Source organism: Gorilla gorilla, chromosome 20, assembly GCF_029281585.2.
Source record: "Gorilla gorilla gorilla isolate KB3781 chromosome 20, NHGRI_mGorGor1-v2.1_pri, whole genome shotgun sequence".
Classification (NCBI taxonomy): Eukaryota; Metazoa; Chordata; class Mammalia; order Primates; family Hominidae; genus Gorilla; species Gorilla gorilla.
Window position 1 is genome coordinate 28,885,549 of NC_073244.2, and position 14,087 is coordinate 28,899,635.

Sequence of the window (14,087 nt, forward strand, 5' to 3'; positions counted from 1 at the left end):
GATGTGACCTTCCTCACCTGCTTGTGCTCTGCCCACAGGAAGATTTCCATGTATCTCTGGGCCCAGCACCTAGGTAATGGGACTCTTCTGCCTAAGCACTGCTTACACAAGCCATTGTGATGTGTTCCTAGGCCCAGGACACAATGATGTGACTTTTCACTTCCACTTGGACCCTACACAAAGGGGGCACTGTGATATATCATGGGGCTCATCACCTAGATGTTGTAATTCTTCTTTTGCTTGGGCCTTGCCCACAAAATAAAGTGACATATTGCTGGGCATAGCACCTAGGTGATGTGATACATCTGCTCTGGCCTGTACCACAAAGGGCACTGTGACATATTCCTGAATTTAGTGCTCAGGAGATGTGACCCTGGGGCCAGAGCTGAGTCCACAGGTGGATTGTGATGTATTCCTTGCCCAGAACCTAGGTGACATGACTCTTTCTTCCTGCATGGGCCCTGACTGCAGTGAGGATTTTGACAATATTACTGGGCCCTACACACAAATGATGTGACTCTGCTGCCTGAGTTCTGTCAAAGGAGGGATTGTGACCTATCCAGTAGGCCAGAACCTACATGACTTTCCTCTCCTTCCTGAGCCCTGTAAACAGAGTTAATTGTGAAATATTGCTTTACACAGAACCCAGGCGATGTGGTTCTCTAGGCTAAGCCCTTCCCACAGAGGCATTTTGACATATTGCTGAGCTCAGCACTCAAGTAATGTGACTTTCTTGCCAGGGCCCTGAACACAGGGGGTTATTGAAATATTCCTAGACCAACATTCAAGCAATGTGACTCTCCTGTCTGGTCTTCCCACAGGTGGGATTATGACATACCTAGGCCTAGCTCACAGGTGTGATGATGACTCTCATATGTGGACCCAACCAATAGAAAAGATTTTGACTCTCATGGCTAGAATTAGGGGAATAGGTAAGATCTTCTGTTTCCTACTTGTGGTAATGTCACAGAAGATGATGACACTCATGCATATCCTATAACATCCTTGAGTGACACAGAGAGTGTCCTAACAGGACTCAGCACACAGGTGAGATTGTGCATCCCACAGGCACACCCACCTGACAATTAGAATTGTCACTCTCACACATGGACAGAACCCGCTGTTGAGGTCCTGAATCTCACATGTAGACATGGTCCACAGTTAGAGTTGTGACTGTCCTATGTAAATTCAGCAATGTGTGAGATGATGACTCATTTCTGGACCAAGCTAACAGGTGCAATGATGACTCTCATACTTGGATTTAGCCAATAGAAGAGATGTTGATTCTTGTAGACAGGCTTAGGGCAATGGGCAAGGTTCTGAGTTTTCTGCTTGCAGAAAGTTCTCAGAAGATTACCACACTCATGCACATAATATAAAGCCCTTACGTTTCACTGAGTTTCACATCAGGGCCCAGTACAAAGTTGAGTTTGTGACTCTTCTATGCACACCCAGCTGACAGGATTATCACCCTCACACATGGACGGAGCCCACTGCTGAGGTTCTGAGTCTCACTTGTGGATATAGCTCACAGTTTGTATTGTGACTTTTATATGTGGATATTGCCACAGGTGGGTGTCTTATTTCTGGACTCAGCTCACAGACACAGTGATGACTCTCATACCTGGACCCAGCAAAGAGGAGAAATGTTGAATCTTGTATTAGGATGTTGTGCGCGTGCGTGTGTGTGTGTGTTTTAGTTCTTTGAGCTTTGGAAATTGATTCTACAGTATCTTATACAGATGCAAATGTATCAGGCTTTTTTTTGTAAAGCTATATATATATATTCCTCCTATTTATTAAAATATTGTCATGGGTGTTATGCAGATATAGTTGTGGACCTCAAAACAGAATATTGTAAATATTATAGCTTAATAAATGTTTATGGTATCTAAATAAAAAATATAAATTATACATATTTGGAAGGTAGTTATTTACAATTGCTTAGAGCTCACCTGGTCAGCCAAGGCCTGCCTTCAATTGCACCTGCTTGGTTACAGTATCTCCTGGGGTGAAATGGCCCTCACTGAGAATGGTCAAAATAAGAAAAAAAATTTTGGCAGATAAATCTTACGTGTAAAGAAACAGAGATGTGGAAAAAAATGTTCAGAGAAGGATAAATAAATCAATTTTACCACAGTTATTTTTAAGACAGTAAATGCTTTAGGCCGGGTGCAGTGGCTCACTCCTGTAATCCCAGCACTTTGAGAGGCTGAGTTGGCAGATGACGAGGTCGGGAGTTCGAGACCAGACTGGCCTGCATGGTGAAACCCTGTCTCTACTAAATATACAAAAAATTAGCTGAGGATGGTGGCACGTGCCTGTAATCCCAGCTACTTGGGAGGCTGAGGCAAGAGAATTACCCGAACCCAGGAGGCAGAGGTTGCAGTGAGCTGAGATCACACCATTGCACTCCAGCCTGGGGGACAGAGTGAGACTCCATCTCAAAAAAAATAAAAATAAAAATAAATAAACTGATTCTTCAAAGTCAAATAAAATTTATTTAATTAAAAATTGCAGACACTGGGTGTGGTGGCTCATGCCTGTAATCCCAGCACTTTGGGAGGCCAAGGTGGGCGGATCATGAAGTCAGGAGTTTGAGACCAGCCTGGCCAACATGGAGAAACCCTGTCTCTACTAAAGATACAAAAAATTAGCCAGGCGTGTTGGCAGGCATCTGTAATCCCAGCTATTTGGGAGGCTGAGGCAGAAGAATCACTTGAAACCGGAAGGCAGAGGTTGCAGTGAGCCAAGACCATGCCATTGCACTCCAGCCTGGGCAACAGGGCAAGACTCCATCTCAAAAAATAAAATAAAAAAATTGCAAATTGGAGTGAGCTGAGATCATGCCACTGCAATCCAGCCTGGGTAACGAGAGTGAAATTCTGTCTCAAAAAATAAAAATAAAAATAAATAAAGCACAAGACAGCCTATAGAAGCACTGAAAAATCTGGAAAATTACCAAAATGTTCATGAACAGTTGAATAAATAAATTGTAGTGTATTTATATGATGTCATATTGTAAATCAATAAATATGCAAACCACAAGCAGTAAAATTCAGATAGTGGTCACTTTTGGGAAGTAGGCTTATAGAAGACTTTAGAGGTATGTACTTTATGAGAGTATGTGAGGATTATATAAAGCCAGACTGAAAGTTTCCTGAGAGTAGAGATCAAAACTTCTTTTTATTTTTTGAGACGGAGTCTCACTCTGCTGCCCAGGATACAGGTGCCTGGGCCCAGCTAATTTTTGTATTTTTAGTAGAGACAGGGTTTCACTATGTTGGCCAAGCTGGTCTCGAACTCCTGACCTCATGATCTGCCCACCTCGGCCTCCCAAAGTGCTGGGATTACAGGCATGAGCCACCACGCCAGGCCAATACTTTCTTTTCTTAATTTTATCTCCCAAGGCTAGCAAAAAGTATAGCACAACGTGTATGCTCAATGCACATTTATCGGTTAAATGAATGAATACATGCCCTTTGTAAACTGTCAAGCCCTATGCAAATCAAGAATTTATTTTTATTACTTACTACAGTTTAGTTAATAGAATCAAATAAAAGGTAATCAAAGTTAAGATTCAGAAAGCACTATTCAAAATTTAATGTTACCCCAGCATTCTTAGGCAAAATAAAGTAAAATTTATAGTTTCTAAATTTGTGACCATTATAATTACATTTAAATTTCCATGTGAGGATGGAACATAAAATCTTCCATCAGGTGAGCATAATTTGAGAGAAAAATACATTTAAAAATAAAGAAAAAACAGGAAAAAGAATGAAAACTTGGTTGGGTTAGATCTGCAAGTTCTATTCCATACTTTTTTTTTTTTTTTGAAATAGTTTCCCATACTCCTGGTGCAGAGGGAGGCTGGGGAGCCTGGGTCCCTCTGTCCTTCCACTGTGGCGGTGGCTGATCTCTGCTCAGGCATGAGAAGTGCTGCCCTGTGCTGGGTCTGAGGCTGCCCCGCCCAGCCCCTCCTCACTCCCTTGGACTCTTCACAGTGTCTCCAGGCTCCTGTGCCATCCTCAGCATCCCTTTGATGGAAAGGGAGGTGGCAGCAGGAAGCCAGTAGGAGGAACTGGCCCTGCAGGCTGAGAGATCTCATCCAGGAAATGCTCTGGTTGGCCTCAGCTTTTGGTGCATGGAGCTGGACCTCAACCCTGGGTTGTAGCTAAGGCGTCCCTGGGCTGGGTGACCCTGGGCATGGATGCTCCAGCTGCTGCTGCCATTCCTGCTGTGCTCAGCTGGGCCACAGCTGGAACCATTGCCAGTCAAAGGTGCAGGAGCAGCCCTCCAGGTGGGAGGAGGCCATAGCCATGCATGGTTCCTGGAAACCAGGCCCTGCTGACAAATCTTAGATGCCAGGAACAGAAGAACCAGGAGAAACTGCCTAGAGCTTGAGGCAAATGGATGGACTGTTGGAATGGCTGAGGGTGAAGCTGCCCGAAATCCTCAAAGTGGAGTAGCAAAGCAAGCATCAGAGATGGACAAGAAAAATAAAACAAAAAAATTAGCAGAAACTGTAGCAGGAGGAGCCACAGACAAGAACCCCTCAGACACCAAGTTGTGGAAGGAAAGGGCTTTATTGAGCTAGGAGCATCAGCAGACTCACATCTCCAAAAACTGAGCTCCCCGAGTGAGCAATTACTGTTCCTTTTAAGGGCTTACAACTCTAAAGGGGTCCACATGAGAGGGCCGTGATCGACTGAGCAAGCAGGGGGTACCTGACTGGGGGCTGCATGCACCGGTAATCAGAACAGAACAGAACAGAACAGGACAGGGATTTTCACAATGCTTTTCCATACAATGTCTGGAATCTATAGATAACATAATTGGTTAGGTCAGGGGTCGATCTTTAACTACAAGGCACAGGGTATGGTGCCGGGCTGCCTGCCTGTGTGTTTCATTTCTGCTTTTTAGTTTTTACTTCTTCTTTCTTTGGAGGCAGAAATTGGGCATAAGACAATATGAGGGGTGGTCTCCTCCCTTATTCCCCCACTTTGAGAACCTCACTCATTAGTGGGAGTTCTCACTTTCATCCTCACTACCCATGTCTTCTTGCAAGACAGATTGATAGTGATTCATATAGTACACTTGTGCTGAAGCATTTTGATGCACTAAAGTAGTAACAAAACTTTTCATTACTTGAAGGAGCAAAGGCAGCACACAGGGAAGCAACATGCAGGTTTCTATTACTATTATAATTCCTATTATAGTAGTTTTAAATCCCCCTAGTGCTGGAAACCATTTTCCAAACATGGACCTAGGATTAAACCCATGCCACACCTGCATAGGAACATGTGCCAGCTTTGTTATTTTAATTATATCTTCAACTATTTGCCCTTGGTCATCTATGCGCAGACAGCAATTGGTCATGTTAAATTTTCCACAGATCCCTCCTTCAGCTGCTAGCAAGTAGTCTAGGGCTAGTCTACTTTTATAGATAGCATTTCTCATCTGGATTTCTTGCAGGGCTAAAACAGTTAAAGCTCTGCCAGTTTTATTAGTGACTATTTCCAAAACAGCTTGTAACTGTGTGATTCGGTTGAGCATATAAAAGGGGGTTCAGTATCCCTACTAGCAATCTTGTGCCCAAGTGGCAGGCCCATAGTACTGTATGATTCTTTCAGGGGGCCACTCGTCATCTTTCCAGTCGCCTATAGCTATCCTTCTCTTTTCTCGGGGAGCATAGACATGACAGCCTAGGAGCTTGCCTGTTTTTATGGGCAGTAGGAAAAACGAAGGTTTAATGATGCCAATAACACAACTACCTGCCCATTGGTCAGGTAACTTGGCATAGGCTCTATGCCCACATATTCGGTATAATTCAGAGGAGGCTGTCCAGACCTGATGGGACTCCGGGTGGCTCCACACAGTTTGCAACTTTGGAAATTTACTAAACGGATTTCTTTCAGTGTGGTTTGAACTCCACCAGGTGGCTGCTTTTGTAGTGTACAGTTTTTGCCCAAGGCAGCTGTCTTCCCACAGGAAGGGTGAAGTCCTTCCTCACCCGTGCTATACAGTATTGTCTAATAATTGAGGTTTTTCAGAACCCAGAAGTTGCCAGTCTTTAATCTTATTTTAAAAATTGTAGTCATAGGGGGCTCAGATGGGTTATAGCACACATCAGGCTGGTCACTTCCTGGGCTACATACCCTGTATAGCATTATACAAATAAGTTCCTCTTAGAGTCCTGGTACACTTACAATAACCATAAAATAATAGGGCTGTAGCAACCTTTTGTCCTACCTCAGTGACTTGATGTATATATAGGGAACAGTCCTCAGTCTGAGGAAGGTCAGTTGAAGTCCTTACTGTACAAGTCCAAATTTTAAGGAAAATGAGTCCCAAAATGAGTTTCCTCAAGCTTTGGCCATGCGTGGATCAGTCAGCTTCTGGGTATGACTGGAGCAGGGCTTGTCGTCTTCTTCTGAATCACTTTGCAAGGGTTGGTGAAGCTGCTCCCATCCATGTACCCAGTCTACTGATGTTTAAGGATGGTCTTGGAGGTTGGGCCTGCTAGAATAAACTGAGTCCAACACCTCTACACAGTTATGTTCAACTGGGCTCTCTGATACCGGGAGCAAAGTGGCAGGGTTCAGAGTGTTGCAATCTTCAATGGTTATACGGGAATTTTCACAGAGCAAGTTTGGTATTTAGTTAGCCTAGCATTCGTTAGCCAATGATGGCCTTTGGTATTTATTAAAGTCACTACAGCATGGGGGTCCTTTATGTTTAGGTTTTGCATTCGAGTTAGCTTATCCACTTCCTGTGCTAGCTGGGCTGTTGCTGCCAAGGCCCTCAAACATGGGGGCCAACCCTAAGAAACCCCATCTAGTTGTTTAGAGATGTAGGCCACCAGCCTTGGCCAGGACCCCACAGTCTGGGCCAAAACTCTAACCACTAATTTTTGTCTCTCTCTGACACATATAGTGTAAAAGGTTTTGTCAGGTCAGGTAGCCCCAGGGCTGGGGCCGACATGAGTTTTTCTTTTTAACTCATGAAAAGCTTGCTGCTGTTGGTTGTAATAGATGTAGTTTATCCAATCTACATTTTTATTAACTGTCACCCACCAAAATCTTCACTCAAATCCTGCAGCTATTTGATTTTGGGCTTTAAACTGACCTGGTATTCCCTGTGGGACTCCAACTGTGTCTAAATAGACGTGAGCATCAGAAGACCCATAAGGGGCTTCTCCCACTTTATGATGTTTTATTTTTCCTCCCTCTCGTTGATGAAATGCCAGGGTGAAAGGGATAGCTAATTGGACAAAAGCACAAGTGCCACTCCAGTTATTTGGCAGAGTGCCCAATAAAGATCCACCACAATACCACCACACATCCTCCAGGGATGAACAAGGGCTGACTGATTGATAAGCTCTCGAAAATTCTTTTTTTTTTTTGAGACAGAGTATCACTCTGTCACCCAGGCTGGAGTGCAGTGGTGCAATCTTGGTTCACTGCAACCTCTGCCTCCCGGGTTCAAGCTATTCTCCTGCCTCAGCCTCCCAAGTAGCTGGGACTACAGACACCTGCCACTACGCCTGGCTAATTTTTGTATTTTTAGCAGAGATGAGGTTTCAACATGTTGGCCAGGCTGGTCTCGAACTCCTGACCTTGTGATCTGCCCACCTTGGCCTCCCAAAGTGCTGGGATTACAGGCATGAGCCCCTGCACCCAGCCCAGCTCTTGAAAATTCTTAAGCTCACTGCATCCCTTCAGGTCTCCAAGGAACACTTTCCTCCCTGTCCTGAGAGACACGAAGTGAACTTAGTGTTGTGAAATGGAGGCTGGATGGCCCTCAGGGGCTGACCCGCAGGGTGCTGGATTTCGGGATATAGCAGAGAGAGAGCTTGGCATGACTTGTTACCCTAGGCTGTAGAATCTTGGAAAAGAGCTACAGTGTAACCCAGGCCCACTTGACTGGAGGACCACCCTAGTGGAAAGGGGACAATCTGGGCCTCTGGCCTGCCATGTGCTCAAGCATAACAACTGCTTTTGTTTAATGTGCGGATGGAATATTTGATCCACTCCAACCAGGCATTTACATCTTGGTATCCTGTCTTAATTGCCAAAGTTTGTTTTAGGTTTTTAACTTCTATGATCCTCCAGTAAAATGAATGCATGATTTTAGGAAATTACAAAAATGGTTGGGGCAGTCCATCCTTGCTCTTTAGTGGTCCACAGAACGTTGGATCAACTATGGCATAAAAGCTCTACATTGGGGGGCAAGAATTGTGGTTGACACTGGGGTCTTTATCAAAATCTCCGTGGATTAAATGGTCCTAATTTACTAATGCCCAGTCTGAGGAGAGTCAGGAGGGACAGAGGTACTTTTCTGAAGTAGAGAGCTGTCTCTGATTTGGCAAGTCCCCACAGGGTATAACAAGGCAAGCATTAAGTGCAACAGTTTGAGGCAAAATTGACTTGGTTATGTTAATAACTAGATGATCAGCAATAGAGCAAGGAAAGAAGAAAGAGTAATAGGATAGATGAAAGAGAGTTAAATTTTTCTTAGCTTTAGTTTGGTAGGGTTTTCCCCTGGGACTATGGCCCACGACTCTGGAGGGGGTGGCGCTTTCTTGACTCAGGTGTGATGAGTCCATCCCCTTTTTGCTGTATGAACAACAGTCTCAGTGGTTAGCAGCACAAGGTAGAGCCCTTCCCAGGCTGGCTCAAGTTTTTCTTCTTTCCACCCTTTGATGAGAACATGATCTTCAGGCTGGTGCTGGTTTACCGAAAATTCTAGGGGCGGTACATGTGCTAAACCAAGTATATAATTTTTAAGAAACTGACCTTTTGTTTTAAATGTGAGGACATCAGTAGTGGATTTTATAGTCCTTGGTGCCTTTTTACTGAGAAATTTCCTTTAGCGCCTATTTTTATTAGTTTTTAGACCAAAGAAAGCCAAACACCATTTTATATTTGACAATGCTTCTTGTATGATTTTTATACCAGATAAGCTAAATTTCACGTTTATATTTGTGTTATTAATGTTAACTTAGTTTTAATAAAACTTTGTAGACACATTTATCCAATTTTTAATTTCTGACCATAAGGTAAGATTTTTATAGACTGTTTTTAACCTTTTATAATTTTTGCTAAACAGCAGATTAGTGCTTTAAGAAAAACCTGTTATGTTTTTCTTTTAATGTTCCATTCACAGAAAAACTGGATGATACCCCTTTAACTTTAGCCAATATGTTTACACACAGAATTTCGTTTACAATTAACATTTTAAAACCTGCTTAAACCTTCAAAACAAATTTTTTTAACCTTTTCATGTAGGTAAAAATCCACATTCTTATGCCTCCTTATAATCTTTTTACCAGAGGTATATTTTACTTTCCTTATACACCTTGCACATAAACTGTTTTTTTCAATAGTTTTACATTCAGGAGGCCTAGTTACTTTTAAATTATACATTTCTTGCATAAATTCTTTTTTTATAACTTTTTTTATAACTTTTTTTCACAACTTTCACAGACAATTATTTGACATGTCTCAACTTTCTGACTTATTACAAACATTTCTTTCTTTAAGCAACCAGTTCATTTATTTCAGGACAAGAATTTACCGTATAATATTCTTTTTACAAAAATTCTGCCGTCTATTTTTTTTCCCTTTTTGTTTTTTCTAAGATAACCATTCTTTTCCAAAGCGAACTTCCTTTATGTCTGTGGACTAGACTAAGGCCACAAGATTAGAAGTTACTATAATACATGTTACACTGTTAACTTTTAGCAAAGTTTACTTTTGTTGAAAACCTTGTAAGTTTGGGATTTCCATTATCCTTTGCTATTAATAAGACCTTGTTTAGTCCAAATTAACTTAGAATTGGTATAGATGGCTTTTTTTGTTTGTTTGTTTACCCAGGAGGAACCATCTATCATCCTGTCCTGAAGGGAGTTCCTCCTAGGTTTGGTCGGACCTTTGTATGGTAATTAAGATTTAGATCCCCCATTAGGGGATTTTCAGTGGTTAATGTTGTCATCTTTTTTTTTTTTTTTTTTAACAGAATAGCCCTATACTTTAAGATTTTTTAAGTTAGTAAGCTACCTTCTTGCTTTTTTTTTTTTTTTCCTTAGGATACTTCTGAACCATTGGGGAGTGCTCACAATGAGGTTTTCTCTAAAAGTTATTTTTCTACTTTCTTCTGTTAGCAAAGCAGTTGCCACTACAGATTAAATGCATTTGGGCCATCTGCAGATTACTAGGTTAAGGATTTTTGATAGGAAGGCTACAGCTTGTCAGTGGCCTCAGTGCTTTCAGGCTATGCCCTTGTTTACAGTCACAACAAGGTGGTATTGGAGAGTTGTAGGGTCACGGAGAAGACCTTCAATTATCAATTAAAGGTTTTAAATTTATCCTGGAATAGAGTACACTTTTTTTCTTAACTACTTGTGTATCTCTCTCTTTCTCTCTTTCTTTCTCTCTTTGCTTTTCTCTCTCTCTCTTTGACTTTCCTTTCACCTCTGTCTCTTCCTCTCTGCCTCTCTCTTTTTTTCTCTCTCTCTCCTTGACTCCATCTTTGTCTGTCTCTTCCTCTCTCTCTTTGCCTCTTTTCCTCTCTGTCTCTTTTCTCTCTCTCTCTCTCTCTCTCTCTCTCTGCTGGTCTTTCCTTGTCTCTGCCAGCTGCTTATGCTGCTGTTCTCTCAACCACTGTGGGAGGGGTGGGGGGAGTCTAAAACCAGCTGTAACTAAGTGTCTATGTATGGGAACTGGTCTGGGTCACCTGGCTTACAGGTTACCTTGTGACATACCTCTGAAACAAGGGACCTGTCAAGGCTTCCTTCTGATGGCCAACCCATCTCTAATGCTGGCCAGTCTAAGTTACACAAAGTTTTAAGTTTTCCTGGTGTCATAATATTCCATAGTCTCCTTTAAATCCTTTCTTGAAATTTTTCAACATAATTCCTAGTGGGGTGGGCTTACTTTGTGCCTGATCCATGCTTCCTTAAGACAAAACACCTGCTCACACCACACACACACCACAAAACAAGAACAGGTAAAAAGGGCACACACACACTTTTACAGTTTACACCAAATCAGAATCAAAACCAAAATCAGAGTATCAAGAAATCCAATCCAGGTCAAAACCAAAACCAAAGTATCAAGCCATCCAAGTCAAGTCAAAAACAAACACCAAAGTGCCGGTACAGGCACACCATGGGTGATCAGGCCATGCTTCCACTCAAATGGAGTGGGCAAGTTCCAAAGACCAGTCTTACCAAATTTCATACGTCCAGACTCTAAGTGCCAATTCCTTCCTGGTGTTCATCCACTGTGTTGATCTTCCATGAGGGCCTGCCACATGCTTCTCTAGTAAAGTGTCCCACCAGGGCAACTGCCTACCTGGGAGCGCTCTTTGGATCTGCATCGTTCAGGCTGATTGGAGTCCCCTACAGGGATGATCCACAGGGCAGGCCTACGTCACCTAAGGGGCTGCCTCGACAGTCCACCAATCACCTCACTTCCTGGTCAGAGAACCAAGAAATGTAGCAGGATGAGCCACAGAAAAGAACCCCTCAGACACTGAGTTGTGGAAGGAAAGGGCTTTACTTTATTCAGCTCTGGGAGCATCGGTGGACTCACATCTCCAAAAACCGAGCTCCCTGAGTGAGCAATTACTGTCCCTTTTAAGGGCTTACAGCTCTAAGGGGGTCCATGTGAGAGGGTGGTGATTGATTGAGCAAGCAGGGGGTATGTGACTGAGGGCTGCATGCACTGGTAATCAGAACAGAACAGGACAGGGATTTTCACAGTGCTTTTCCATACTATGTCTGGAATCTATAGATAACATAATCGATTAGGTCAGGGGCCGGTCTTTAACTACCAGGCCCAGGGCACAGTGCCGGGCTGTCTGCCTGTGGATTTCATTTCTTCCTTTTAGTTTTTACTTCTTCTTTTATCTTTGGAGGCAGAAATTGGGCATAAGACAATATGAGGGGTGGTCTCCTCCCTTAAAACCAAAGGCAGATGCTAAAGCAGTGCAAAACTGTTCATGCCACAATGGAAACGGAGTTGATGAAGGAGTCTGGGAAATGAATCTTAGTCACAGCAAGAAAGGACATAAGCGAACATGGCAAGGTGCTGACAATTCTGGTCCACTGGATCCCACCATCCCTAGGACAGTCACCACCCAGCAAGCTACAACTGCATCATTTCCTGTTTGTTCCAAAATGAATAAAGGTGATTCTTATCACAAGGGCAAATAAAAAGTGATTTTTTTTTTTTTTTTTTGAGATGGAGTCTCTCTCAGTCACCCAGGCTAGAGCACACTGGTGCAATGTCGGCTCACTGCAAGCTCTGCCTCCTGGGTTCACACCATTCTCGTGCCTCAGCCTCCTGAGTAGCTGGGATAACAGGCATCTTGCCACCACGTCCAGCTAATCTTTTTGTATTTTTAGTAGAGATGGGGTTTCACTGTGTTAGCCAGGATGGTCTTGATCTCCTGACCTCGTGATCCACCCACCTTGGTCTCCCAAAGTGCTGGGATTACAGGTATGAGCCACCGTGCCCAGCCAAAAGTCATTTTTTAAAACTAAACTGCCATGGTTTTGTTTACTTTTTGAAAGTTCTTATAATTTTGAAAATTCAGTTGACACTTGTATGATTTAAGAAGTTTTCGATAGTCTTACAGTACTTGAATTGTTCAAAGTACAGTATATTTTAAATTAAGAAGAGTAAACTGTATGTGTTATACATATTTAAGGCTCAGGCTCACAAATAATGCTCCTGTTTATGATTTGAAAACTTTGAAGTTTGGTTTTCCATCTGTACATACACAGAACAGTGTAGCGTGCTAAAACATTTGCTCTTTAAAGAGGCAGCCACACTTTTTGTCTGTCTGGATATATTTTGGACTTTGTATATTAAATGTAACATAAACAAAACCCTTCCTCTTGTTTTAGAAAATCTAAGATTGATGTACACAAACTTTAGAAATTACTGTAGCATTTAGCAAACCATGTATATAATGTGAAACTAATATATCTATTTTTGATGTCTAAATCTTTTTGTAGAAAAAATTGGTTTCTTTAAAAATGTCTCCACAAACACAGGCTTATTTTATAAAATGGCAAAATAGTAAAGAAATGGGTGGTTTGGCATACTATATGAATACTGGCACTCAATTAAAATACAGAATATTTTAATCAAAATTATTTGGAAAGTAGATTTAAATAATTTGGTTTTTCACTTCAGTGATAGACATTCACAAACATTTAAAAAATCAAATCTGGCTGGACGCAGTGGCTCACACCTATAATCCCAGCACTTTGGGAGGCTGAGGCAGATGGATCATGAGGTTAGGAGTTTGAGACCAGCCTGGCCAACATGGTGAAACCCCATCTCTACTGAAAATACAAAAAATTAGCCAGGCATGGTGACAGGCACCTGTAATCCCAGCTACTCAGGAGGCTGAGGCAGGAGAATTGCTTGAACCTGGGAAGCGGAGGTTGCAGTGAGCCAAGACTGCACCACTGCACTCCAGCTTGGGCAACAGAGTGAGACTCTATCTCAAAAAAAACCCTCAAATCTATTAGTATTAGGTTTGATTTAGTGTTGATATACACATAAGATCAAAAATCTGTTAAAGATAAATATTTTTCATCGCTAATTTGGTGTGTTTTTTTGTTTGTTGTTTTGTTTTGTTTTTGAGATGGAGTCTCACTCTGTCGCCCAGGCTGGAGTGCAGTGGCTTGATCTTGGCTCACTGCAAGCTCTGCCTCCCAGGTTCATGCCATTCTCCTGCCTCAGCCTCCTGAGTAGCTGGGACTACAGGCACCTGCCACCACGCCCAGCTTATTTTTTTGTATTTTTTTAGTAGGGACGGGGTTTCACCATGTTAGCCAGGCTGGTCTCGATCTCCTGACCTCGTGATCTGCCTGCCTTGGCCTCCCAAAGTGCTGGGATTACAGGCGTGAGCCACCACGCCTGGCCTAATTTGGTGTTTTTAAATACCCAGATGTCCCATTTTAATCAGATTAAGTCTGGGGAAAGTTGACTAATCTTATTTAATTTTTTGTACAGTATGTTCAAAATGTTCTAGTTTAACCTAATAGCAATTAATGATGAGTAAGC